A 27,797-nucleotide genomic window follows, 5' to 3' on the forward strand; every position below is an offset into this window, starting at 1 on the left:
CCATCTTCCCCCACTGGCCTAGAAGCTTCATGAGGGCAGAGATCTGTGTCCGTTTTGCTCCCCGAGCCATCTCCACCTCCCGGTGCATAGTAGAGACACTCAAAGAATATTCGTTGAATGAATGAATAGTTCATTAGCCCATCCCTCTGGAACCAGGTAGGCAGAGTGGGTCTTCATAGACCAAGAAACCTAGTGGGTACAGGGTGCCGGGTAGAGTTGGGAAGGAGGATTAATCATTTATCCGCATGCCCCTCTCCCGGAGGCGGTGTAAATAGAGATTTAACCTGAGCGCCCTTCAAAGCACGGAGCCTTCCCAGGAGAAAAGTGTCGACAAAGTACAGGGGGATGGGAGCCGCCGAGGGTGAGACTTTGATTTGCGGAATTTCAGTTTATTGGGAGAGCACGTTGGGGTGCTTCCCTCCTCATGAGACTGGCCCCCTTTGTCCTTCCTCTTCCATCCGGGCCTCACAGCTACATCTTGTGATCAATCCCCTTCCCCTGGGGGACAAGGAGGGGTTTGGAGCTCAGACGCCATCAGCGGCACAACCCCAATCAATGCTGAGATCAATGCTGGTGTTTGAAATCCAAATCCGTGGCATTCACTTCATCCAGCAGCGTTTTCCTCAGCCGAGTGGGGACTCCAGGAGCTGCAGCCTTTTCCCTCTAAATTGAAAGTGGTTTTTTTTAGTCACAGTAGTGGGTTTCAGAACTGCAAACCAGAGAGGCGTTTTGATTCCACAAACAGCCCCCAGAGGAAACCATTTCAAGCCTGACATTTTTCTTCTTTAGCCAAGGGACCCAATGGCATCATCTCAAAACTCTCCTTCCCCCAGGCCTCCCCCACCTCTTGCACGCACACACACACACACACACGCGCACACACACACAATTTACCTCCCATTGAACTAACTTAAATGGGAAATAAAATCACTTCCTTCAGCCTATTTTTACTCCATCAGAATGAAGAGAAGAAAATGTATTATAAAGAAGGGTTCTAATGACCTTACCTGCTTAGAGCTACAGACACCAGAGGATCTTATTAGCTGAAAAGTCTCTTTTGTGTTCACATCTGTCTAGGTAGGGACACTACTGCCTTCGTGTTTGTGTTTGGACAGGGCCGCCCAGCCTCCCGATGTCCTGCGGAGAGGGACACCTTGAAGTGCCTCATGCCGACATCACAGAGCCCCGGGTCTGCTTATCTGGGTCAGCAGAGAGCCTGCTCCCCACAGGCAGCCAAGCACTTCTGGGGAAATAGAGGATTTGTTAAGAACTGCATGTTTGTTCCTGTGCCTTTGTGAAGCCTCTACATTGACTAGCGGCTCTCACCTTCCCTTCCCTGGAAAGACAAGAGAAATCTATCGAGAAAGGAGAAGGGGTACCTCCTAGAAAGCCTGAAGCATAAGGAGCATGAAGACGTGAAGACATGCCCCTCACCTTGTCCTTGCCTGGTTTTCAGCTGCCTCGCCTGATGAAAACTGGGGAAGGGGAGTGACCCAGAACATCCCTCACATTTGGAGAGTGGAGAATCTGGGACTATCAGAGTTGGAAAGGATACAAGAGGTCAATCAATTCCTGCTCTTCCCCGGTCCCATTTTACAGATGAATGAACTAAGGAACAAAGAGAAAATGCTATAAAGCAAATAGGAAGCAAAGTGAGGTCCAACTAGAGTGGTAATTCACTTCAGAGGTTCCACATAGGAACGACTGATTGGGGGGGGGGGTGGTAATTTTGGAGGGGGCAACTGGGAGACATATGTTGAAGCTGCTTTTGCATTCAAGATGCTACCTTTTAAGATACATGTTTGTTTGGGAGGCCTTGCTAGAGATTGATCTACCAGGGACACCAAAGAGAATCCAGAAAGCCTGATTCCTAATCTAGAGTGAGTTCACCACTCCTCACTGCCTTGTAATAGCAAATCATCATCAGAATCTCTGTCAGAACATCCCCTAGAGCCATGGTCATGGACTCCACCTTCCCATAGGCTGGATGATGTCTCTCCTCTCATAATGTGCCTGGTCTGGGGTGCCTCATAGACCTTCAAGCTGCTAGACTTCGAGGAAACAAATGGCACCAGATTTGTCCTGCCTGGAAACTTCAAAACTCTGGGCCCAGAGATTTCTCATTTCTCTGCTCACTCTGACCACACCCACCTTGGCATTTTCTGTGCATACAGTGCTTCCAATCATCTGCTACCAGGGAGCCCTTTGGGCTGCTTTTGCCTAAGTCTCATCCCATAGATCGTACTTCATAAGCAAGAGCCTTCATGGGCCCGGTGGATTTGCCCAAACCCATACCACCTATCCCTACACACATTGTTAACAAGAGAGCCATCAAAAGTAGGTAGGGCCGGTAAGTAGGTGTTACCCATCCCTTCTCTTGAGAAAAGAACTAGAAGTTCTTGCCTCAGGGGTGGGAGGTCAGGAATCTTGATCATGGAACCAAAAGTATTCACTGTCATGGTTTCTTTCAGCTAAAATGCTCTTGCCCCTGCCTCCTGCCTGAGAGAACGCTGTACATTGGCAAATTCCAGACCAGGTAATACTTACCTCTAATGAACAGCAAAATTATCTGTGGGTCTTTTTCCAAATACAAAGTCTTAGTCACTTTGAATCAGAGTTTCCGAATACTCATTGAATTGGAGGGATGGGCTACGAGCAATTTTTTTAAGTCCATTTCTCTATATTTCCCTCCTGTTCACATGTGCATTTGGTTCAAATAAAAAAAAAATGAAATAATCTGGAAGGGCTTTGAAGAAAAGCAATAACAAATTGCTAGCCATTCCTCTAAGTCTTTATCCCAAAGACAACTTCATTTCCTCCTTCTAGTTATTTTGATGGTTACCATCATGTGTTATATAACCTATTTCTGTTATTTTTATGGGTATTGTTTGCAATGGATGAGCATTTGGCTCATTTATACCACTTCCTCCCAACTGGTAAATAAGGGACCCTGTCAGGACACAGAAAGTGTATTTGTTCACGGACAATTTTTGTTTTTCAGGCACGCTAATGTTTGAAGCAATCAAGTACGAATTTTGCCACAATGAGGGAGAAACACTTGATATTATATGCAGATCTTCAGAAAATACATATTGGGAGTAGCGCCTTTCATCCATTCAAGAAGAGGAGGGTTTAGGAACTTCTGTATTAAGTAAGTGAGGGAAGCTACAAATGTCTTACTGCAAAGATTTGCCCAGGTGTTAAATTTTTAAAAAAAGAAAACGAAAAAAAAGAAAACAGGTTAATGAAGAAGACTGTTCCTAGACTGTACATTTTAGTTTTGATGACCCTGACCTCTATTAGATGCAAACGTCTTCAAGGACCAACAGTATCCAAAGAAAAGCAGACCCCTAGTGTTTAAAAAGGAACTAATTGTGATTCTAGCTGTAGGTGCCGGCAAATAGTTAACTGTGCTACTACTTTTCTTAGGATTGTTAGTGGTTTTGTTCGTGCTTTAAGTTACAAAGTTCCACAAGTTTTGAGTCATCAGCCAAACCCTATTTTTCCCATAAGCCCTATTATTTTTATTGTGCAATTTTGTAGATCATGAAATAGTTCAGGGATGCCTGAATGATGTTATAGCAGAAATGCCTGACTGTTGTTGGGTTTATGTTTCCTTCTCACTGAAAGTGAGAACTTACCAAAGCTTTGATGTGATCACTGTGATAGAAATATATACATTCCTGTAGAGGCAACTTTGAATGAATTATTCCTTTCTATATTTCACCGTTAGAATTTCTTCATTTTTTTTTCAAGCTTTCAGGTATCATCTCTGGTCTATTAATTACCCTTATGCCTAGAAACTGATTTCATTTCCTCATTTTGCTCCAGCCGAGACTGGTTGTTCTTTCATCGGCCGGTCTGTTCATAGCTGTTTACCCTCAGACACAGTCCATTTTTTCTTGAGTTCCACATTTTCCTCTTCCTTGGTTTAACCACTTTTATTTACTAGCATATATTCTTTAAAAACATCCAATAAAAGGACGCAAGAGGCATGCTTTTGAACACTTGCGTATCTGAAAAGGCTCTATTTCTAGCACTTAACTGAAGCTATGTCTGGGTATAGAAATCTACATTCAACATATTTTGCCTCTCAATTTTAAACGCATTGACCCGTTGTCTTCTAGCATCCAGTGTTTCTGATAAGAGGTGTGATGCTAATGTAATTCTTATTTCTGATTTTTTTTCCTGAAAGGCTTAAGGATCTTTCCTTTATTCTTATTGTTCAGAAATTTCACATATGTGTCTAGTTGAGATTCTTCTTACTCATTATGCTTGGTACTTTGTGTCTTTGCATTTGAAGAATCTCAGGAAATTCTCTTGTGTTAATTCTTTGATAAGTCCTCACTTCTATTTTTACTGTTCCCTATTTTGTTACTCTTATTAATCAGATATTGGACCTTCCGAATTAATGGTTGACATCTCTTATATTTTATCCTATGTTATCTTATATTTTATCTCATTTCGTTCTTTGTAAAACCTTTTCTGAGATACATCTCCAATTTTATCTCTTGAGACTTCTATAGAGATTTTTTTAATTTTAGCGATCATATTTTTAAGTTCCCAAAGCTTTTTCCTGTTCTCTGGTCATTTCTTCTACATACCACCTTTTTTCTCACATATAGAGGCAATAGACTCTCTAATTTCTCTGAATGTATTTACACATATTTAAGTTTCCCTTCTGCTCCCTGAAATACTTTTTGCCTTCTGGTAAAATACAAGACTTTCTTTGCTTTCCCCAGTAGCTCTGGGTTCTCACAGGCTCATTGCGTCTTTCTCTGTGGCATATCTTCTAGTCCGGGGCTTCCTGAACTCTGCTTCATCAATTGTCACTCTTACCTCCACTTTTCTCTTCCAATAAACCAATTTGTGGAAAACTCTTGTCTGTTTCTGTTTCTCCTTTGCCTTGTCTTTGTTGATGTGGGTTTATACCTGGGTTGTACTGTTTACTTTAATAAGATCCCCTCATGGAGAATGTGCATCTGTGATCAGTTCAACATCTTGTGAGAGAGGTTGGCATCTAGAGTTTTTAAAGGATCTGCAGGATACCATATGACCTAGCAATTACACTTCTGGGCATTTATCCTAGAAAAATACATTTTTTTGCTCATATAAAAACACTTTCACGAATTTCATAGGAATTTTATTTGTTTTTTTTTTATTTTTTTTTAAACGTTTATTTATTTTTGAGACAGAGAGAGACAGAGCATGAGGGGAGGGTCAGAGAGAGGGAGACACAGAATCCGAAACAGGCTCCAGGCTCTGAGCTGTCAACACAGAGCCCGACGTGGGGCTCAAACTCACGGACCGCTAAATCATGACCTGAGTCGAAGTCGGCCGCTCAACCGACTGAGCCACCCAGGCGCCCCTATAGGAACTTTATTTGTAATAGCCAAAAAAACTGGAGGCAATTCCAATATTCCTTGACTGATAACTGGATAGACAAATCTGTACAATGGAAAACTACTCAGCAATAAAAAGGAACAAATTATTGATAAACACAATGACTTGGATAGATCTCAAGGACCTAATGCTGAGTGAAAAAAGCCAGTCTGGAAAGGTTACATACTGCATGATTCCACTTATAGAACCTTCTCAAGGTGGCAGAATTCTACATATATAGCAAAGCTCTGTGGTTGCCAGAGATTAGGGATGTGGGAATAGTGTAACTACTAAGGAGTGATGTGAGGGAGTTTCTTTGTGGTGATGGAACAATTCCATAACCGGATATACCTATTGGTTACTCAAATATACACCTGTGACAAAATTTTGTAGAATTATACACACGCACCAAAAAAAAAAAAAAAAAGGTGTATGTAAAAGCTGACGAAATCCAAATAAAGTGTGTATCTGAGCTGTTTGTACTGTTTACAACCACATTAATTTCTTTGTTTCAACAATGTACCTTTGTGCAGAATAGTTTCACTGGGGGAAGCTGGATGAAGAGTAGCTGGAACTCTGTAGTATTTAAGGTGATTTTATACCCGTTGCTTACTTTTAAAACCCACTATACTAGTGAGTCTTAAATTACAAAATAAAAACCTATTTAAAAAAACCATACCTTCCCATGAACCAGACAAACAAAAAAGCTCTGTAGATGATTCCAGTTATGAGTCAGTATTGAGTTTTGCTACATGAAACTGGGCTCTGAAAAGTTTGACGATAAATTCATCCCACTGAGCTCTGCGTAATCCAGCATTTACCAAACTCATTTAGCTGAGAAACCTCTTTGTCACATATTTAGAAACATGTTATGGAAAACGCAGTGGAAAGTTGTGATAAAAGAAATGCCAATATTTTTGCCAAGCGTTTCCTTGAAAGTGTATCGAAGAGAAGGCAGAGTCCTTCTCCACCCCCACCTGCCCGTCTATAAAGTTGGTTTCCTGATGTCCTTTGTACTTGAACAATTCTTTTTAACTGATGTTCCGGAGCTGTTTTGACCAGTGTGGCTGCTCTTAGGGCCAACAAATGGGTCAAGAACTTTTGGGGCCATAAGGCCCTATTGCAAAGCTCTTTGGCTGAATAAACTTGGACAAAGAACTTCACACCTCCAGAGGTGTCAGGAACATCACCCTACTTAGAACGTCTCTGATTCTGTTTGGGATTAATGAGGAAATAGTGCTAAAGCAGATGAAACTTCTCTGGGACGACCATTCCAAGACATGAGACCTATTTATCAGCCAACCTAGACTGTGGTTTCCAATGACAGAAATTTGTCTGGTTGGGCCGGTGGGAAAATGGATTATCGCTCTGGACCTTCTTCTTGCCTGCAGATACAGAGTCACTACGTGTTTTATTGGTTTATACAACAGGGGCTGGCTGCAGCAGGCAGAGTTTTGCTGATTAGTAAATTGGCCACCTTCCTTAATGCTGTCTGAAACCATCATTCTACTTGCCCACATTAACCTTGCCTTAAACTTTTCAAGAGTTACATAACCTGGTCTCCCCTCAGCCCTTATGAGCTCTGCTTCCAGCAGGTCAATTTGTACTGGCTTATGTTTTACGTTGAAAAGACCAGAAAGTCCTGGTCTTGGGCAAAAGCTGTGTATTCAGCCTGGGGGATTCACACTTAACCTGTATGGTTTTGAAATAACATGCAACTGCAGGGTAGGTCTACCTGTTACTAGGTAGCTGAAATCACCATTTTGACTTCTTAGTAACTAGTTAATTCAGATAAAGCTGTCAAGCTGAGTATGTCCTGGCTCTAATCTAGGTCTTTGTCAATGTGACTGGAAACTCCTTATGGGTAGGATTTCATCTTTTCTTAAAAAACAAACAAACAAACAAACAAACAAAGAAACACAGAAACAAAACCCAAAAGTCTCTTCTTCCCTACCTTAGCAGATGGCCAAAAAATGCGTAGCTCACCAGCATATTGTCATAGAACTCTGGCTTATGAGTCAAGAGGCTAGATCCCAAGATGCTTCTGACTCCCCTGGAGACCCGGACTGTTCATATGTGAGAAGAGAATGTTGAGGCATCAACATTTGGCCATAGAAACCAAACTTCACACAGCAAATCACACAGAATCCAACATCTGTGAGCAAGTTGGATGCTAGTTTATTTGGTGACGGGATGCGAGGACGGGGCCGAAAGGCCCACCCAGTCACATTACCTTGCCACTTCCTTCAACTCAGCAGACCTCCAAGGGCTGCTTAGAGAATCTGTGGATTTGACCACCTGTGGATAAAACCATTTCGGTTTCTCTTTTGCCCCTGATACCAGTCAAAAAGAAACTAAAGAAGGTCTGTTATCTGCTTAGGGTGACCGGCTATGCCAGAGTTATTGAGCTTCAGAGGTTACCCAGAATGCAGGATTTTCTGTGCTAAAACCAAGATAGTCCTGAGGCAACCGGGATGGTTGGTCTCTCTACTGAAGTTCATTCAAGAACATGGGAAAGAATTCCAATGAGGTCAGAGTGATAAAGCAAGGTGGGAAGAGGTTCCGGGCATGTGGCAAGTGAACCCTAAATGGGTCCCCGATGACCCCCACCTCTTGGTGCTTGTGCTTTTGTGTAATGCCCTCCCACTTAGGGTAAGTGGGATCTGTGACTTCCTTCTAACCAATGGAATATGGCAAAGGTGATGGATATCACCCCTGTTATCATGGCATGTTATAAAAGACCCAGCGTTAGCACACGGGGGCTAGAGCACTTCTTCCAGGCTTGATGAAGTAATTCCCACAAGGAATTGTGGGAGGCCTCCGGCTGAGAGCCAGCAAAAAGTCGGAGCTCTCAGTCATACTGGGCTTGCAAACATTCTTCTCCAGGGGAGGCTCCAGATGAGGACACAGCCTGGCCAAAGCCTTAACTGCAGCCTTGTGAGATTCTGACCAGAACACCCAGCTGAGTTGTGCCTGGACTCCTGACCCATGGAAACTGAGATGATAACTGTGCATTTGTCAAGCTGCTGAGTTTGCCCTAATTTGTTCCGTAGCCATAGAAAATGAAGGCAAGGTGCTTTTCCCTGCGCTTGTGAGAATTAGCTCACACAGGAAAGGGCTAATGTCCCCACCATTCTGTGATGCAGTCTTCTCCTAGCACTCCTTCCGAGAAGGTGGTACCACCAGCTGGGTGTTAAGATCTACCTCTGGCCCTGATCCTCTGTGCCCTGAGTTACCACCTTCTTGAGCCGTGTTCAGTGTTCCACAGAGAAATTACACAGAACCTGTGAGTGCCTTCCTTGGTCACAGAGTTCGAGTCTCAAAATCAGAGAGCCAAGGCTTTGAAAAATAGGTCACTTCGGACTAGAATCACCCTCCTGTACAGCAGTGACCAGCTCTCATTATAATCGTATATTCGCTTTTAACAAATTGTCAAGTTAGGAATTGAAAAAAAAAAATCAGGATTCAAAACGATTCTCCTCCTTCCTTTCTGTTTCCCTTTCTTCCTCCCCTCCTGCCCTGTCCTCCACCCCTCTCCCCTCATGTGCACTCATTTCTGTTGTTCAGAGAACACGGTAAAAGGATTAGAACATATAGCATTGTACCAAATTGGTCTAATGAAATGAGGACCCTGCTTTTAGAAATGCAGGTAGGACAGGGGTGCCTGGGTGGCTCAGTCGGTTAAGCGTCTGACTTCACTTCAGGTCATGATCTCACAGTTCGTAGGTTCGAGCTCCGCGTCAGGCTCTGTGCTGACAGCTCGGAGCCTGGAGCCTGCTTCGGATTCTGTGTCTCCCTCTCTCTCTGCCCCTCCCCTGCTCGTGCTGTCTCTCTCCATCTCTCAAAAATAAATAAATGTCAAAAAAAAATTTTTTAAAGAAAAAAAGAAATGTAGGTAGGACATAAAACAGAATAATTGACAGTTTTCACATTGTAGGCCAACCTTAGCGTTCCTTTGTTTGACTGGCCCACATCCCAGCTCAGTGTGATTATCCATTTTAGAACCAACCAGTGGAAGGAGCAGAAGAAGGGCAGCACTTAAGTCTAACGTGCCACCTGCCGAAGCAGCAACACATGGGAGTTGGCCAAGCCCCTCCTGGCACCTTGTCACCATATACGGAAACCGAACATCCTCAGGCAATGGACTTGGTACCAGATTAACATATATTATCAGTAGCTGTCCCGGATATCCTGAGCTTTGGAACAATTCTGCCAGCAATCCAAGGCTGTTTCCAGTTGGAGAGGACCAGGGAAGCAGTCTCCTGGGATAGCACTCACAGAGACTTCGCTTTCACATAAGAACTCACCTGACTTCTCAATTAAGGGGCAGCCAGTGCCCCAGGCAGAAGGAATAAGATAGCTTCAAAGCCAAGACATATTGGCTACCCATGCCAAGGTGCCGGCAAAGTAGCTCTAGGACTCCAATATTAATTATCGAAAATTACTTTGAAAGCCGATAGATTTACTTACACCTTCTCTTAATCTAAAAATTATTTGAGGTGAATGTTCCAGTATGTTCCTCAGTGGGCCTGGCCACCCATCTTTATTCACAATATACTATAGAGGAGCATTTTTTTTTTTTTTTTTTGCATATATCCTGGGTTTCAAGTGTCTTTACACAGCTGCATGAGATATGTCACTCCTGCTCAGCCTTGAAAAGAAGTCACTCACACAGTGAAAAATCTCGAGTCAAACTGTTCTGTGATCCACTCACAGCAAAAACTATATGGAATCTCTAGTTTCTTTTCCTTTTCCTTTTCCTTTTCTTTCCTTTTCCTTTTCCTTTTCCTTTTCCTTTTCTTTTCTTTTCTCTTCTTTTCTCTTTTCTTTCTTTCTTTCTTTCTTTCTTTCTTTCTTTCTTGATTTGAAACATATTAGTAAAAGCAAAGAATAGAATGTGAGCCATTTTTCTACCTACTCCTGTCACTAGCCACTCTTACATGGTCATTTTAATCACTTGGACCAATCACTGGCTTAAGTAATGTCAGTGGAAATCAAACAGATGTGATGTTGGGATGCCTGGGTGGTTCAGCTGGTTAAGCATCTGACTCTGGATTTAGGCTCAGGTCATGATCTCACGCTTCATGAGATCGAGTCCCAAGTCAGGCTCTGTGCTGACAGCCTGCCCTTCCCCTGCTCGCTCTCTCTCTCTCTCTCAAAATCAATAAACTTAAAAAAAAGATGTGATATCTAATGAAGCTATTTCATGGAGGAGAAATTCAGCCATAAAGCCTCCCTCAGGAAAGGCTTGGGCAGTGGTCACCTGGTCAGCTCCTTCCTTAATCTTCAGCCTCCTTGAATGTGATGCATAAAATCTAATTTCTGAAGGGAATTGTAAATCAGCAATGATCATGATCACTTTTGTCACATGCTAAAGCCTGGACTATATATAAATAACCGACAGTCATTTTTCCTGTGTGTTCTTTTTTTCCATTAGGAAGATGGGCTTCTTCAAAGTGCTTTGCTATTTTAAGGCCTCGAACATTTCTAGCACTTGTGCAGGGTTGCCCGGAGCCTTGACTTATTTACAGAGAGATGTTGAACTGAGATAAGGCTACTTAATAATCCACCAGTTCTTGCTAAACACACTTTCTTTCCATATCCTTGGTGGAAGCTCGGAGTAAGCACTCTCAGATAGAGATACTGCTTAGATACTCAGATACTGCTGTTTTTATTCTAGAAAAGGCTACTTGAACCTTGAGTTACACAGAATGGCTTCACTGGCTGGATTTTGACATTGGTCAATGGCTAAACAGTTTCAAAGGCTTTAAGGTAAAACACGCAAGAAGGGGTTTGAAAGAAGGGAATCATCTCATTCTCATCCTTCCAACAATTTTGCAAGATCCATAATAATATTCTTCTATTACAGAAGAGGAAATAGAGGATCAAATTGCTTGTAGGCGGCAGAACCAGGATTTGAATCCAGGTCAGCCTGATCTATCACATCCACCACTGCCACTGTCCCCGCCACGCCACTGACCTCCAGAAGCCATGACCTTCCAGATGGAAGAGAAGCAACTGCTTTGCCGGCAGGTACTACAAATACTTGAGGTTCAAAAGTCAGTTCACATGCCAAATATGTATTAAGCACTTACTATGGGTCAGGCACTAGGCTAGGATCTGTCTAGTCTGAAGAGTCCCTAGTCTAAATGCTTAGACTAGGAACTTCCATCAATAATCTACATTTACCAACAAGGCAAAGGGGTTAACTCTTCATATCTTAGGCTTATTCTCTCTCTCTCTCTCTCTCTCTCTCTCTCTCTCCACCCCCCTTTCTCTCATACACACACCACTCAGGCAAAATCTTTCTGACAGCTTTTTTGCTTCAAAACCACACTTGGATTCACTGCAGTCTGTGTACAGCAAAATTAATAAATAAATTGTCCTTTTCTCCTTCCCTATCAGGGATAGCTCAGAAAGTGGTGCCACCTTGACTGGGAGAAGAAATCCCAACAAGTCTAAACAGTGAGATGTGCTTTTTTAATGTAATTATTTACTTGTTTTAAATGCTGTTCATTGTAGGAAAAATAGAAGATACAGAAAGAAAAAATGATATCACACTTTCCCATCCCCATAACACAATCAATACTGACACCTCGCTATTTACTTTCACAAAGTTTTTCTAGGCACACATATGTAAACACGGGATTGTACCTAGATACTGTTTTGTAACTCACTTTTCTCATGGTATGTTATATACATCTTGCTGTGTGAGTATATATTAATATCACCTAAAATAGGTATATACAGGGGTGTCTGGGTGGCTCAGTCGGTTAAGTGTCCAGCTCTTGATTTTGGCTCTGGTCATGATCTCACAGTTCGTGGGATCAAGCCCCACACTGACCTCTGCGCTGACAGTGTGGAGCCTCTTGGACTTTTCTCTCTCCCGCTCTGTCTGCCCCTCCCCCATTTGCACATGCTCTTTCTCTCTCTCAGATAAACATTTCAAAACAATAAAGTAAGTGTATGCATGTACAATGGAATACTACTCAGCCATCATAAAGAACGAAACCTTGCGATTTGCAACCACACGGATGGAGCTACAGCATATTATGCTAAGTGAAATAAGTTAGAAAAAAACAAATACCATACGATTTCACTTTTATGTGGAATTTAAGAAACAAAACAGATGAACACATGGGAGGGGGGAAAAAAAGAAAAGAAAACAGAGAGAGGAAAATAAACCATAGGAGGGTCTTAACAGTAAAGAACAAACTGAAGGTTGATGGAGGGAGGAGGGTGGGGATGGTTACTAAGGAGGGCACGTGTTACGATGAGCACTGGGTGTTGTGTGTAAGTGATGAATCACTGAATTCTGCTCCTCATACCAACATTGTACTATATGTTAACTAACTAGAATTTAAATAAAAATTTGAAAAGGAAAAAAAACACATTTAAAAGAAAAACACTACATTTTATATCATTTAAACACAAAACTTGTAACTAAGTCCTCCCATGTCAACTTATATTTTCAAAGTACTGGGTTCCACTACCTAAAAAAGATAACAAAAAAGGAAAAAAATTAAAAAATAAGGATAAACATAATTCACTGCTGACTCCATTATGACTTATTTAATCAATTGCTACTGTTGGACATTTTAGATTGTTCCAGTAAGTGGGTTCTACTGAACAATCTTGCCCGTTCCTCTTTGCACAATGATTCGATTTCTTTACACTGTATCTCTAGGCATGGGAGGGCTGGGTTCAAACTCATGCATGGATGTTAAGGACTTGTGCTCTTCAGAAAATCTATAGAATCTCACATCTCCCCAGTGGAAGAAGCAGGGGTCCATTTTCCATCCTTTCCTAACAAGCATTAGAGACTTGAAAAAAATTTTTTAATGTTTATCTATTTTTGAGAGAGAGAGAGAGAGAACATGAGAAGGGGAGGGGCAGAGAGAGAGGGAGACACAGAATCTGAAGCAGGCTCCAGCCTCACGCAGGGCTCGAACTCACCAACTGCGAAATCATGACCTGAGCCAAAGTCTTTCGCTTAACCAACTGAGCCACCCAGGCGCCCCTAGAGACTTTAGACAGCAGTCAGGTGAGAGAAACTTCTAAGACCACAAGGGAAGCTCAATCGCAATGGTGGCTCCTGGACAGAATAGTCCCTGGAGCGGGCTTGGAATAAAAGTCATTGCCTGGAGATAGTGCCGGTATTTCGTGCTCTCTTTTCTCTCTTGGTTTGAGAATTCTATGAAATGACTGATTTTCGGAGACAAACAGGCTTCCAGAAAGCCTTCCCTCCTCCTGGTGCTTTGATGGTAACAAAAACATGACAAATAAGAGAATCTTGGCCAGTTTAAGCCCAAGGAAGCTATTTTTTTGCATCAGGACACAATAAACGATGCTGCCTTTGGAAACGCAGGTACATTTCTTGATCCCTTGTTACAAAGGGCCATCACAGCCATAAATGGAATGTGTGATAGGGAAGCAAGCAGATGGAAACCCTGACCCCAGGAGACCGAGGGAGTTGGGTGAAAGTTACAGAAGCTGCTTCTGGGTTACCCTGGGTAAATACTGCAAGATTTCAAACCCTCAGACTTAAGAATGAGGCTGGTGGAAGGAAGAAGGGGTGACCAGCTCACTTCCGGAAGTCGAGAGTCATACTGACTTTCCTGGCTCCTGGGAACAACAGTGGGTCAATATGAACACACAGGCTCAGGGGCCCCTGGCATTAAACTGTCCCTTTGCCACTATAAAAACCTAAAGGTTGTCTTGTAAACTTTTACCTCTCACTAAGCACCCCCAGGGCAGATCTGCCGATCTCCTGGTCTCTGTACTGACCTTTGCCCTCTGTTTTAAAATGTGATGACCGCGCCGCCCCCGGGGGTGAGTCCCCTGTTAAAAACCCCCTCCCTTCCTGAGGAATCTGGAAGCCTGAGCTCTCTTTCTGTTGGTGTGAATGTCAAGCCAGTCCTGGAATTTCACTGCGCTCTCCGATGCATGTGCCCTGTATGCCAAAGCGGAGGGCCAAGCAGGGACCCCTCTGGCCTGAGTGGCAGAAGTCAGCGTGGGCATCCCCGATCCCTGTCTCTCCCAAGTTCTCCGCCCTTTCATGGTCCTCCCGTGTAGAGATCCTTCCGACGAAGCCGAGGAGGAGGGACCCCCCCCCTTGCAAGACTTCCGGCCTCCCTTTACCTCTTCGGTGCTTGTGCGATGGGCCCTGCTGTAATCCTGTATTTATAGACTAAGACACAGAAAGAGAGGGCCGCCAGGGAACTTAAATGAGTTGTCACCTGTGAGGCTCGGAGAACAGGGCCTGTCACAGAGCAGACTCTGCACGCGAGCTGTTATTTACTATTTGTGATTTTTCCAACTTTTATCACCGTGGGCTCAGCGAGAGGTGCCTCTATCTAATGCAGCTGCAGCCGAGCAAGGAACGGTGAACGGTGGCCGCTTTGCGATCAGCATAGACTGGGATTCGGGTTGCTGGCTGCCAGCTACACATTTTTTTTTTCTTTCACAAATTTGGAGTCGCAAGGCTCCCCAAAGACGCGGGCCCCTCAGATAATTTCCTCCCAGAACTCTTGGCCTCTGCTGGAGACTTCTTTATGGGGGATTTATCTCACCCTTGCCCGGTTTTCGCCTCTTCACTCTGCATCGCTTATCACTCCGCTCTGCTCCTCCGCTCTGCACTTCCATCTATTATCTGTTCAGTCGCCCACAATGGCTCCCACTTTGCATACAGCCACTGCATTCTGGCTCCTTCTCCCCTGTGACTTGCTTCTCTTTGTCTCCACACTCCTGAGTCTGATACACGCATTGCCGGAAGGTCAGGCATACCTCTCAGATATGCATTTTATCTCCTGCGGTTAGAAAACAATTATTGCTCTCCTCTCTGTACTTTTTGTCACTGGGAACTTTTCCCCTTTCTCCCTACAACTTTTTCCTCCCCCCCCCCTTTTTTTTTTTTTTTTGCCGAACATCACCAGTGGTCTATTTCTACTTTTGTGTGTGTGTGTGTGTGTGTGTGTGTGTGTCCCAAATACCAACTAAATGATAGTTTTTACTGAATGCATAAAGATGCTGTGTCTGGATCATCTCTTCTAATTTTCTTTCTTCAATGTTTGTCATTGAGAAAGTAGCATGTGTATTTCTGGCCCCTCTTTTTTATTTATTTTTTTTTTTGAGAGCCCATTTCGACAAAGAACTACTTTAATGGTGTCAGCGGTAACCTTCTAGCCTGTCAATAAATCACTCTTGTGGCTTCTCGGAAACAGTTTCTTTGCAGACCTTGAGTTCCATTCACACTTGAAACATGTATTATTTGTCTTCAACTTCTTGGAAATCCTCTCATTGCTTGCTTTATTTTCCTTCTCCATATTGACCCCCGCCCACATACAAATGACAATCTGCATAGTCTAAGCCATAGCTGACGTTGAATGCATTCTCTCCCTTAAGCCTGAGGACCTGTGCATTATTGACTTCCTTCCAGGCACGTTTCCTAGTTAACATTTGCAAGCAGAATATCCTGACCTGTGAGTTTTAAGCAGAAATCAAAAATATCAACGAGGGCTACAGTTCGTGCTCAATCATGTAGGTGCAAATTGTATTCATAGTCTGTTCGTGGCAGGCTGGCCTCCCGTGATGCCTACCAAATAGCCCTTGTGCTCCCTCACCTTTCCAGCTTGCACGCGCATGCGGTCAGGGGGTCACCTTACAGGGTTTGGCCAATGAGCTGTGGGAGGAAGTGATGTGTCCCCATTTTCAGGCCAAAGAGCCAGAAGAATAGAAGAGCCAGAACAATCCTCCAGCTATCCCTTCACCTGCCCAGTGACTGAGGAGACCTCGTGTTGAGACAGTGGAGCCCGAAGATCGAAGCAGCCTGGTATGTTCTGGACCACTGCTGAGAGCAGGAAGGAACTTGAGTGAAGCCCTGGGCTTACTGGTAGCACATCTTACCGTTCTAACACTCTAACATTCCACGCTACAAAAACAGAGTTGTCCCTTGTGGGTTAGTTTCGCTATGTTTTGAAAACTTACATTCATTTTGATACGGTTCCATACAAGACACAGGTACCAAAAAAAAAAAAAAAAAAAGTCCATTATCAAGACATACACATAATGTACGTCAATCTCATAACCTAAATAGGTAAATAGATCAATAGACATGCCAAGCATCATGGAGGGAAATATGGTGGAAAAGGATTTAGTATTCTTAGATGCTTAAATAATTGCAATTTGACTTACTCAGTAGAGTGAGAGGAGAAAGAGACAGACTGCCCCACAATTGAGATCAAGATGAACTGCAGAATTAGAGACATGTTGAGCAATTCATCACCTGCACCTTCACCATCAAGACAGAGAAATCTCATTCTTTTTTAAAAATTTGTTGATGTTTATTTATTTCTGAGAGAGAGAGAGACAGAGACAGAGAGAGAGAGACAGAGCATTAGCTTGGGAGGGGCAGAGAGAGGCGGAGACACGGAATCCGAAGCAGGCTCCAGGCGCTGAGCTGTCAGCACAGAGCCCGATGCAGGACTCGAACTCACGAACTGCCGAATCATGACCTGAGCCGAAGTCAGACGCTTAACTGACTGAGCCACCCAGGTGCCCCAGAGAAATCTCATTCTTAAGGAACATTATGATATGCCACAAAGGCAGACACCTCTTTATTATGACAGCAAATGTCATTTGTCCTGTGAATAATATGTTTCAAACAACAAATACAAAATCTAGAACAAAACTTTAAGAAAAACTGTGGATAATTTTTGACAATGGAGTATGAAGCGTGGAGTGCAGTCTGTAGATAATCTTTAAGACACCAAAAGCACATAAAAATGGAAAAATCCAAATCTAAAATTAAAACATTTATATGATGACGTAAAAAGATGAGTCCCAAATTGGTCAAATGAGTCACAAAATAATTGTTTGCGTGCACTTAGCAGGGGACTAGCACTGAAAATATATAAAGAACTTGTTAAAATAAAGAAAATACCACAAAAAAAGTAGAAAAATGGGCAAAGGATGGGAACTGGAAATCCTCGGCTGTGGCGATCAAGTGACTCAAACCACGTGAAATATGCTCCATCTATATGATAAGCAGAGTTACCTGCCAACATCAGATTTTTAGCTAAATTCTGGTCCTCACACTTAGCAAAAGAGGACACTGTCCCCAGAGCGAAGATCTACTTTGAGACAAAAGAGAAGGAGACTCTGGATTTCTGTGGCTGAAATAGTATTCACAGCAACGAGTCCGGGACCCAGAGCGTTGACCAAGAGTCCCCCGAGAGAGCCCAGAATGCTTTTGAGCAGACAAACATCTCAAAAAGGACTTCTCCTACCCATGCGGTCCACTTGCTGCTGAGTGGCCTGAAACACCAGGAAGACTGTGCATTAAATCTCCTTGCAACAGATGCCCTCAAGAAGACTTCATTATAATCGGGACAGCCAGCAAAACTTCTGGAACTGTTGTAAAATATTTCATGCTGCTGTCAAAGACCGTGTTGCTGGGTTTATGCCCAGTGTTTTCCTCATCACTGTGGACAGACTGCAGTAGTTCATGCCTTGTAATGAAGTCATGAGTTACAATTGTTGGGAAAATTTATGTTGCAAATTTTTGCATGTTTAAGGTTGGCAGTCGCTTATTGGAAAGAAGATTTATTAATCCCTTGGTAAGATGCTATGCTGGCAGCTTTAATTGAGGACGAAAGTGTGAGGAAGCCGATGCAACTTGCAACCCCAGCTCCCTCAGTGACCCACCCCTCCCCAGACAGCTCAGCACAGGGACTAAGGAGGCTAAAACTCTGGTGCATCAGATGGATTTGGGCGAGTCACATACCCTCTCCGGGCTTCAGTTTCTTGATCTGTAAGTGTAGAAACAAATCGTGCTCTTTGGGCTTTGGGGACGGTGAATGAGAGCGGGCACAACACGGTGCCCAGCACACACTCTGCCCGCAATTGATGTCTGCACGCGTTAGTCATGTGACGCACGGATTGTCAGGTTGTCATCAATGGGAATGACTGTGCTTTTGTCTTCCCAGCCAGAGGGTGAGTGCTTTGGACTGTTTCTCCACCAGTGGCCCTTGTTTGCAGAAAGCCAGCCACAGCCTTGCTCACAAAGCCCCTTGTGACCCTGTGCTTGTATTGGTGAGACAGATGACCAGGACAAGGAGAGGAGAGAGTATGTCTGTGCCTGTGGAGAAAGCAAGAGTGGAGACTCACAAAGGGGGAGAATTTCTAGCCTCATCCTTCCCCACCGTCCTCTGTTGTCCCTCCTCGATTTCTCCACCTTCGTCAAAAATTTGTACTCCGTTCTGCCTGGAAGTGGGGGGATAGATTAGATGATGCTCCCAGTGTCCCGACCTTGCTTTAATTTCCTCCGTAGCCTGTATGATTATTCGACACGCCACATAGGTTTCTTATTGTCTGTCTGCAGCAGAATGTCTGTTGTGTTCACTGCTGGATCCCCAGCATCCGAGTAGAGCCTGTGGCCGTGTAGGTGTTCACACATCTTGTTGAAGGAACTGAATAAAACTCAATTGAGTATAATCCAACATTGCCCAAAGTCACTGTTACAGGTTGAATTGTGTCCTCTAAAATTTGTGTGTTGAAGACTTAACCCCAGTTCCCCAGAATCTGACTATATTTGGACACGGGGTTTTTATAGATGTAGTGATGGCAAAAGGAGCTCATAGGAGTGAACCCTAATCTAATATGACTGCTGTCCTTACAAGAAGAGATTAGGTCACATGCGCACATAAAGGGAAGATTGTGTAAAGATGTTGGAGGAAGACAGCCATGTATAAGCCAAGGAGAGAAGCCTCAGAATGAAACCAACCCTCTGACACCTTGACCTTGGGCTTCAAGCCTCCAGAGCTGTGAGGAAATCAGTATCTCTACTTTACGCCACCCCATCCGTGGTACTTTGTTACGGTAGCCTAAGAAAACTAGTATAGTCACCGAGCAAGATTTCGGTACCAGAAGTAAGGTCTGGATTTCATTAGCTTGCAGCACTAACTCTTTAATAGCCATTCAGAAACAGAGTACTCTTAAAAGCTGAGCAAATCTCTAGGGGGTCTAAGGACTTGAAAGAGTTTTCAGGGGACCCAGTCCCAGGATTGCTCTTCCTTTACTGCAAATGTCAGAGCACACAGCTGCATCCCAGCACTTGCCCTCTAAGAAGTTCCCTCTTCCTTCCCTTGAGCAGGACAGACACCTCGCACAGCTGCTTTAGACTCCCAAGAACTCATGTGGGATTGCTTATTGCGCAGACGGTATCCCTAGTCTACTCTGAGTCTTGCTCCCCTGGGACATCTGATTTACCTCCTTATTTTCCAGTCCAGAGATTTCGGCAGCACCATTAACATCCTCCGTGTGTTGGACACTGGCTGGGCAGGACGAGGCGATAAGGGATATGGTCCAACTCACCTCCCTAGGGAAACCTAGAGTCTAGTACAAATAATGCAATTTACAAACTCGTAACAACCAGAGGCACAAACACACCCAAGGCAGGATCTAGTAATCCCCGTCCTAAACTGTAGTTAAAAAGATGCTATCATAATTCAGGGAAGAGGAAAGACTCTGAGAGCTGGAGTGGAGGGAAGAAGGGGCCAGGAGCAGAGTCTCCTTGAATTGTCATACAGGGACTTGTAGTTGTCATGTAGCATCACTATGTGGGGACTGATAGCGAGGCAGGAATAGGCCGGAACATTCCAATGCTGGAGCACTGCAGAAGTCAATGCCGGGAAAGGGTTTGGGCACGAGGTGTGTTTGTCATGTCTCGCAGAAGAGATCGGAGGTATGGCAAGACCAGCCACTTCTCTTCAAGCTACGTCCCTGGGGGAAATGAGTAAAGCATCTGAGTGATGTTCGGTTACTTCATTTCTGACTCAGGTCTTTTGCCGAAATCCTCAGGGAGACTTCTGGTGAGTTAGGGGAGAGCACCTGGAATAGCCTGTCTGTGTCCTTTTACATGCAGCCCCCGGTGCCACCATACTCACACCACAGCCAAATCTCGGCCTTCAAGATCTCAACACCTGGCAGTGTGCACAGGGAAAGCAAAAGAAAGGGAGTGGATATGGAGGCAGAAACTTCTCACTTGCGGGTGAAGTAGTGAAAGTTACTCACTCATCCTAAATCTTCCTCAGAAAGATGTAGCCTCAAATCTGCCTTTCCACTCCAGGGAGAGAGAGAGAGAGAAAGAGAGAGAGAGAGAGAGAATGAATGAGAATGAATCCCCAAAGATAACACACAGCATAGATTTAGAAGCACCATTAATAATGTCCCTGGATCGCTCCTAGCTTTATCAAAACTCTTCTTCTGGAGGCACGGTGGGAGGAGAGGGAGTAGGTATTGCTCTTGGTGATGCCTCTGAGATGTGGCAAGCAGTGACTAGTCTGGTCTTCTTGGAGTAGAAGGCAGAGCCACGTTAAGTGAGCACAGGACGAAGAAGGTGGCATAGGAGGCCACATCAAGATTTATTTGTTCCCATACCTAGAACTAAGCTTCACTGTCAATACCTGTCACTTTCCCTCTTCTCCCCAGCCACACACGGACCTAGCAGACCAGACAGGAATTGAGAGAGGGTTTGCTTTTTCACTAGGAGGAGTTCCATTATCCACAGTTCCTTTGCCCCATTACCATGGATGAAATGTTATTACTCTTATTATTACTTGTTCAACTATTTGCTCAGAAGCTTTATAGAATTTTCTTCCCTGAAACCAGAGTTAAATCAGCCCATTTATGTATATACTTAGAGTTGCCCTGGAAGATTGCCCTGTGCTTTGATGCATTATATCGTCTTTCCTAGTGATGGCAATGGAGGGTGAGAGAGACCATCTCACTTTTGTACGATTATATAGTGAGGTCATATGGCATCGAAACACAGGACATGTAGTAATTGTCTCTTAATTTTTCTTGAGCAAAAGGGGTTTGAAATACAAGTAGACGCCACTACAAACTGAAAATAAGGGCATTGTAATAGCTCTTCGCCATCTTAGGTGAAATCTTTCTGTAGGTCACCGTGTCTATCTCCCCATCTCCCAATCCTCCATACCTACAATGAGTTCTCTGGCAGTTTATTCTTTATTGCTGTGCCAGACAGCTGAAAATGTGAATCTATTTGAGTAACTTCCTTCTTTCTAGCTGTAATCAAGCTACATGATGTTAAAATTCCAAGCAAGAACCTTTGGAACTTTTTTAAAAAATTCCCTTAAGCCAATTTTTCCAACGTCAAGAAAAATTTGTGATGAGCCTCCAGGCTATCCTCTGTTGATCTCTTCAATTCTAACGATAGATGGTGTTACTAGATCTTAAACACTCCCCGACTTCTCTTAATTGACTGGACTTGGCTTGGTTCCTAGAATCAGCTCCTTGGTAATCTCTGACCATGTAGACTGTTCAAAATAGTGGAACAGAGGTGGTAATTTCATGTGACTTTGAGCACCACATTTCCTCCTTATTGACCACTTTACAGCAGCCTGAGCAACATACCAGGGAACAAGATCTCCCATGACTCTTGTTTGAACCCTTGAACATCAAACCTTCCCACGACTTTTTACTAAACATTAGGTTCACGCTTCTTCCTCCAGGACTGTCCTTCTCAATCATTTGCATTTCTCAGCTTTTACAGATTTGGAAGCAAGGACTGTGGGGAGAGATGTGCGCAGATGAAATGCACTCGTGGCAAAAGTGAAGATACACAAGTGAGAAGTGAACAGAAAAGTAGGGAGCACAAGAGAGAAGGAGGCAGAAAGAGAGAGAGAGACAGAGAGACAGAGAGACAGAGAGAGAGAAATGAAGACTTTTGGCACAGACCTGTCTCCCAACACTCCTTATAAGAAACTCAGTTGGCTCTAACTTAACATCTTCTGATTTCTCACCAAAGGGCTTGGAGTGACAGCCATGGAAATTTCCCAAACTCTCTCTCTCTGTGATTCCTTGACCAAGGGTGTTCAGTCACAGATGACAGCCTTAACAAATACAGGATCTCAGTATGAAAATGCTTCGGGCTTTCTCTGAAATTATCCTTCTCCAGACAGTGCTGATGGAAGGTCCAGTAACTTTATCCTTTGTATTTAACTTTAAATTATTATTGGCATTCACCTGGGTCGCCTCAGCAATTCCCAGGTCAACGTTTTATGTTCCTGGATGGTGCCCTTGACAAGGAATATCCATTTTCAAAGCAAATACTTACTGAATACGGTATGTACCCAGAAATAGAAGGCGAAGAGAAGATGGGCCCAAGGGTAAGGAAGAGCCAGTCTTGCCTTTGGGCTCCTGTGGGAGTGAGGCAGACCAGCTGGTCATTGGTGGGCTTTGTTCTCGCCTAGCTGATGGAGGAGGCGGGTGTTAGGGAGCTTTCTTAGCATCCCAGTCTTGCGCCCTCAGTACTCTGCTTGTACTTTTTGCCGGGCAGCACGCAAGCTCCTACAGGAGGTGACCACTCTCTCTGCACCCCCCCATATGCTCAATCACTCTCTGCCATTTTCCTTCTCACGTTGTCTCCCTTGATTTTTTTTTAACCACAGACCACTTTACGTATCAGTCTTTTTCTCCCAGTACTCGATAAAATGAGCTTTAGAGGGAGTTTCATTCTTCTCCCCCTTCCCAGTTCCAACTGCTCTTCCTCTCTACGTGTCTCCCTCACTTCAGCACCCCTGCAGGAGCAGGCAGCTCAGGAGAAGCTTCTTCACCTGCTCAGAAACTGACGCCTGCCTGCCTGAGGATCTTGCTCTTTCCAGGTCTCCAGGTGGCTGATGTCTCCAGCTCTCCTTCCATCTCAGTGAGCCCACAGTAGTGCACAACGTTCACTGGGCTGGACCCCGGAGGATGCTTGGGAACTCTTCCTTGAATTGAAACACTGTCCACGTAGCCTCGGTACCACCTGGGTTAGGCTGACCCTCTGGGGAATATGCAGTTAGAGCTTACTTCACAAAGAAGCTGACAATCTGTGGGTTCGTCATTTGTCTGCCTTTGTAATGTTGCCAGGAAGTTGCTGTGGGTCTGGGCCCTACTCTGACCTGTGCACACTGAGGTCTGCAATGACTGTCTTTCGGGGAACTCCACTCTCGACATCTCTAAATCTCCCTGAGAACTCGTTTCCAGTCTTGGAGTCGTTTGAAGGCCTCATAGCTCTGAGTATTTACACCCGGAGAGAAGAACTTTGAGTCATTCAAATCCCTGTAGTGCTTCTGAAGTCTTTATTTTGCCTGTCACACGTGGCCTGTACTGGAAGGTGTATGGATATGTCCATCTCTCCCAATCTCATAGAAAATTCTTGGTTCATTCACCAGTAATTGGCAAATAATTTTGCCATTATAAAAACTGGCAAATAATGGCCATGTGGATTGCCATTTTCTACTTCTAAACTGATTGTAGGCCTGATTAATAGATCATCCTTTCTTTGCCAACAAGCTTAGATTCTATCACAGAATCTTTTTTAACATACTATTCCAGGTTACCATTGGCAATCAATTGAAACTGGTACCCATCATAAACTGCATTTGCTTTCTTTATCCCACAGCAGTGGTTTTTAAACTGCAAGGTACAGCCCATTGATGAATATATTAATTTAGGGAGGAAGGAAGGAAAGAAAAAAGGGAAGGAGGGAGGGAGGGAGGGAGGAAGGAAGGAAGGAAGGAAGGAAGAAGGAAGGAAAGAGGAAGGAAAGAGGAAGGAAGGAGGAAAGAAGGAGGAAGGAAGAAGAAAGGAAGGAAGGAAGGAGGAAGGAAATAAGGAAGGAAGGAAGGAAGGAAGGAAGGAAGAAGGAAGGAAGGAAGAAGGAAGGAAGGAAGAAGGAAGGAAGGAAGGAAGGAGGAAGGAAATAAGGAAGGAAGGAAGGAAGGAAGGAAGGAAGGAAGGAAGAAGGAAGGAAGGAAGAAGGAAGGAAGGAAGGAAGGGAGCTCTCCAGGTGATTCACATGCAAATGCAAGTCAGAATGGTACCTCTCCAAAGTCCAGCTCATGCTGGATGAGGACTAGGTGTCTAAGAAATGACAGGCTGACTAACCAAGGAGCTTTGGAGACTGAAGGAGATAGTTACCAGCAGATGGTGTGTGTAGAGGATGGGACCCTTGGAGCCCCTGTTTCCCTGAAGCCTTGGAGAAACAGAGAATATTGTCATTGCTTCCCAATGACGTCTCTCTCATCCAGTCAGCCTCTTTTGGTAATAAAAATGGAGACTGAAATGTCCCCAAGGGAGGGACTACAATGCTTCCGATAGCACAGGTGAAGAGGGCATGGTGTAACCAGAAGGAAAACAGACTAGTGCTAGAAGCAGCCAAAGCGGCTCACCCTCACAGGGCTCAGTTTTCTTACCTGTAAAAGAGGGATAATAACCGCCATCCTGACCACTCGGGGAGCTCCAGTGGAGTCCCAGGTGTGACGAGGCAGCTGATCACCAGCCTCGTGGTCTGGGCAGTCGAACTACTGGGTTGTAGGAGGTTAGAACAGTTGTACCATTTTGCCACAAGTACCTGCAGGGACAACCGATGGCTTTGAAAGGCCTTTCTAAAATTTTAAAGTTTATTTTAGATGGAGAACTAAGCATTTAAGCTCCTTAGCAGAAGACGATTTGCTCAGCTTGTTGAAGGTCCGTGTCTCTAGTCGGCCTGGGGAGCACAAAGAGGCAACAGAGAAAGAGGTGGGGTGGGAGCGACAAGATGACCCCGCCGGCCTCCCTTTGCCGTCTTCATAGGCACTCTGGAGTCCAGCGGGGGTGAAAAGATGGTGGTGGGAAGCTGCACCGGGAGAACAATGGAGGCTGAGGAGGGTCTCTGGGGAATCTGTCCACATGACCATTAACATAGGGAAAGGGGGGGATCTGATGCTCTCGGTGGAGGTTCGCATCCAAGCAGAATCTGGTCTGCAAACTATTTTTGCAGGTAAAAAGACGGGCCCTGAGAAAACATCTCTCTCTAAAATATACACACTTAAAAATAAATAAATAAGAAAGAAAGAAAGAAAGAAAGAAAGAAAGAAAGAAAATACACACATTCAATCAGTGTTCGTTGAGTGCATACTCTGTGCCATGGATCAATCAGAAAATAAAAGGCGAAAGAAAACACATTTCCTGCCTTCAAGGAATGTATATGATCACATCCGTTCTTCTCTTAAAACTCTCAGTGACTCCCATCACACAGAAGGTAATATCTATGTAAAAAGATGCGATGCGTAGTTGCCAGGGGCTTGGAGGGAAGAAGGGAGGGGTGAATAGGTGGAACACAGAGAAGATTTAAGGCAGTGAAACCATTGTGTGCAATACTGTAATGGTGGATGCATGTCATTATAAATGTGTCCAAACCCATATAATGTACAACACCGAGAGTGAACCTAATGTCCACTACAGATTTTGGATGATAATGATTTGTCAGTGTAGGTTCATCAGTTGTAACAAATGTACCACACTGGTGGGGAATGGTGAAAATGGAAGAGGCTGTGCGTGTGGGGGGTGGGGAAGAGGTATAAGGAAGATCTCTGTACCTTCCTTTCAATTTTGCGTGAACACAAAACTTCTCTACAAAATAAAGTCTATTAAAGAGAAAAAAAAAAAAGAACAAGGATGCACACTGTTGCCTCTTTTATTCAATGTAGTACTACAAGTCTTAGCTAGAGCAATTAGGCAAAAAATGAATAAAGAAAGAAAGAAAGAAAGAATCCAAATTAGAAAAGAAGAAGTAAAATTGTCTCTGTTTGCAGATGACATGATATTACACAAAACCATTCTAAAGACTCTAGCAAAAAGAAAAACAATGTTAGAACTAATAAACAAATTCAGTAAGGTTGCAGGATACAAAATCAATATACTAAAATCTTGCATTTCTATACACTAACAATAAACTATTAGAAAAAGAAATTAAGAAAAAAATCAGGTTTACAATTGCATTGAAAATAATAGAATAATTAGGACTAAATTTAACCAAGGAGATGAATGACCTATACACAGAAAACTATAAAACACTGATGAAAGAAAGTGAAGAAGACGCAAATGAATGAAAAGATTTTCTGCATTCCTGGATTGGAAGGATAAATGTTGTTAAAATGTCCATACTACTCAAATTGATCAGTAGATTCAATGGAATCCTTATCAAGATTCCAATGGCATTTTTCACAGAAAGAGAAAAATTAAATCCTAGAATTCATATGGAAGCACAAAAGACCCCAAACAGCCAAAGCGATCTTGAGAAAGAACAAAACTTGAGGCATCACACTTCCTAGTTTCAAACCATATTACAAAGTTATAGCATTAAAAATAGGGTGGCATTGGCTTATAAAAGACAGATCAATGGAACAGAATAGAGAGGTTAGAAATAAACCCACGCATAAATGATCAATTGATTTTTGACAAAGGAAGCCAAGAATATACGATGGGAAAAGGATAGTGTTTTCCATGAATGGTGTTGGGAAAACTGAACAGCAAAGAATGAAATTGAACCGCTATTGTATGTGATACACAAAAATAAATTCAAAATGAATTAAAGACTTAAACATAAGACCTGATACTATAAAATTTCTAGAAGAAAACCTAGTGGGTAAACTCCTTGAGATTGGTCTGGGCAATGACTTTTGGATTTGACACTAAGAGCACGACAACAGAAGCAAAAATAATCAAATGGGACCACATTAAACTAAAAAGCTTCTTCACAACAAAGGAAACTATCAACAAAAAGAAAAGGCAAGCTATGGAATGGGAGGAAATATTTGCAAACCACAATATCTGACAAGGGGTTAATATCTAAAACATACAAAGAACTCATATAATTCAATAGCAAAAACCCAAATAACCCAATTAAAAAAGGGAGAAAGGACATTCTGAATAGACATTTTTCCAAAAAAGACATAAAAATGGCCAAAATGTACATGAAAAGGTGCTCAACATCACTACTCATCAGGAAATGCAAATTAAAGCCACAATGAGAGATCACCTCACACAGGTTGAGATGTCTATTATCAAAAAGATAAGCAATAACCAGTGCTGGTGTGGATGTGGGGAAAAGGGAACCCTTGTACCCTATTGGCGGGAATGTAAACTGGCACAGCCACTATGGAAAACAGTATGGAGGTTCCCTTAGAAATTAAAAATAGAACTCTTATATAATCTAGCAATCCCACTTCTGGGTATATATCCTAAGGAAATGAAAACAAGAACTCAAAGCATGCATACCATGCTCCCTGTAGCATCATCCAATAACTAGGCTATGGAAACAACCAAAGTGTCTTATGGATGAATGGATAAAGCAAATAATATAATATAATATAATATAATATAATATAATATAATATAATATAATATATAAATATATATAATAGTAAGTTGAACTCATAGAAATAGAGACTAGAATGGCGGTTTCCAGGGACTAAGGAGCAGGGGAAATAGAGGCTGGTAAAAGGGTACAGACTTTCAGTTACAAGATGATAAAGCTCTGAGGATATAATGTATAACATGGTTATTACAGCTGAAAATACCATATT

This window comes from Panthera onca, chromosome F1, assembly GCF_046562875.1.
Source record: "Panthera onca isolate mPanOnc1 chromosome F1, mPanOnc1 haplotype 2, whole genome shotgun sequence".
In the NCBI taxonomy this organism is placed as follows: Eukaryota; Metazoa; Chordata; class Mammalia; order Carnivora; family Felidae; genus Panthera; species Panthera onca.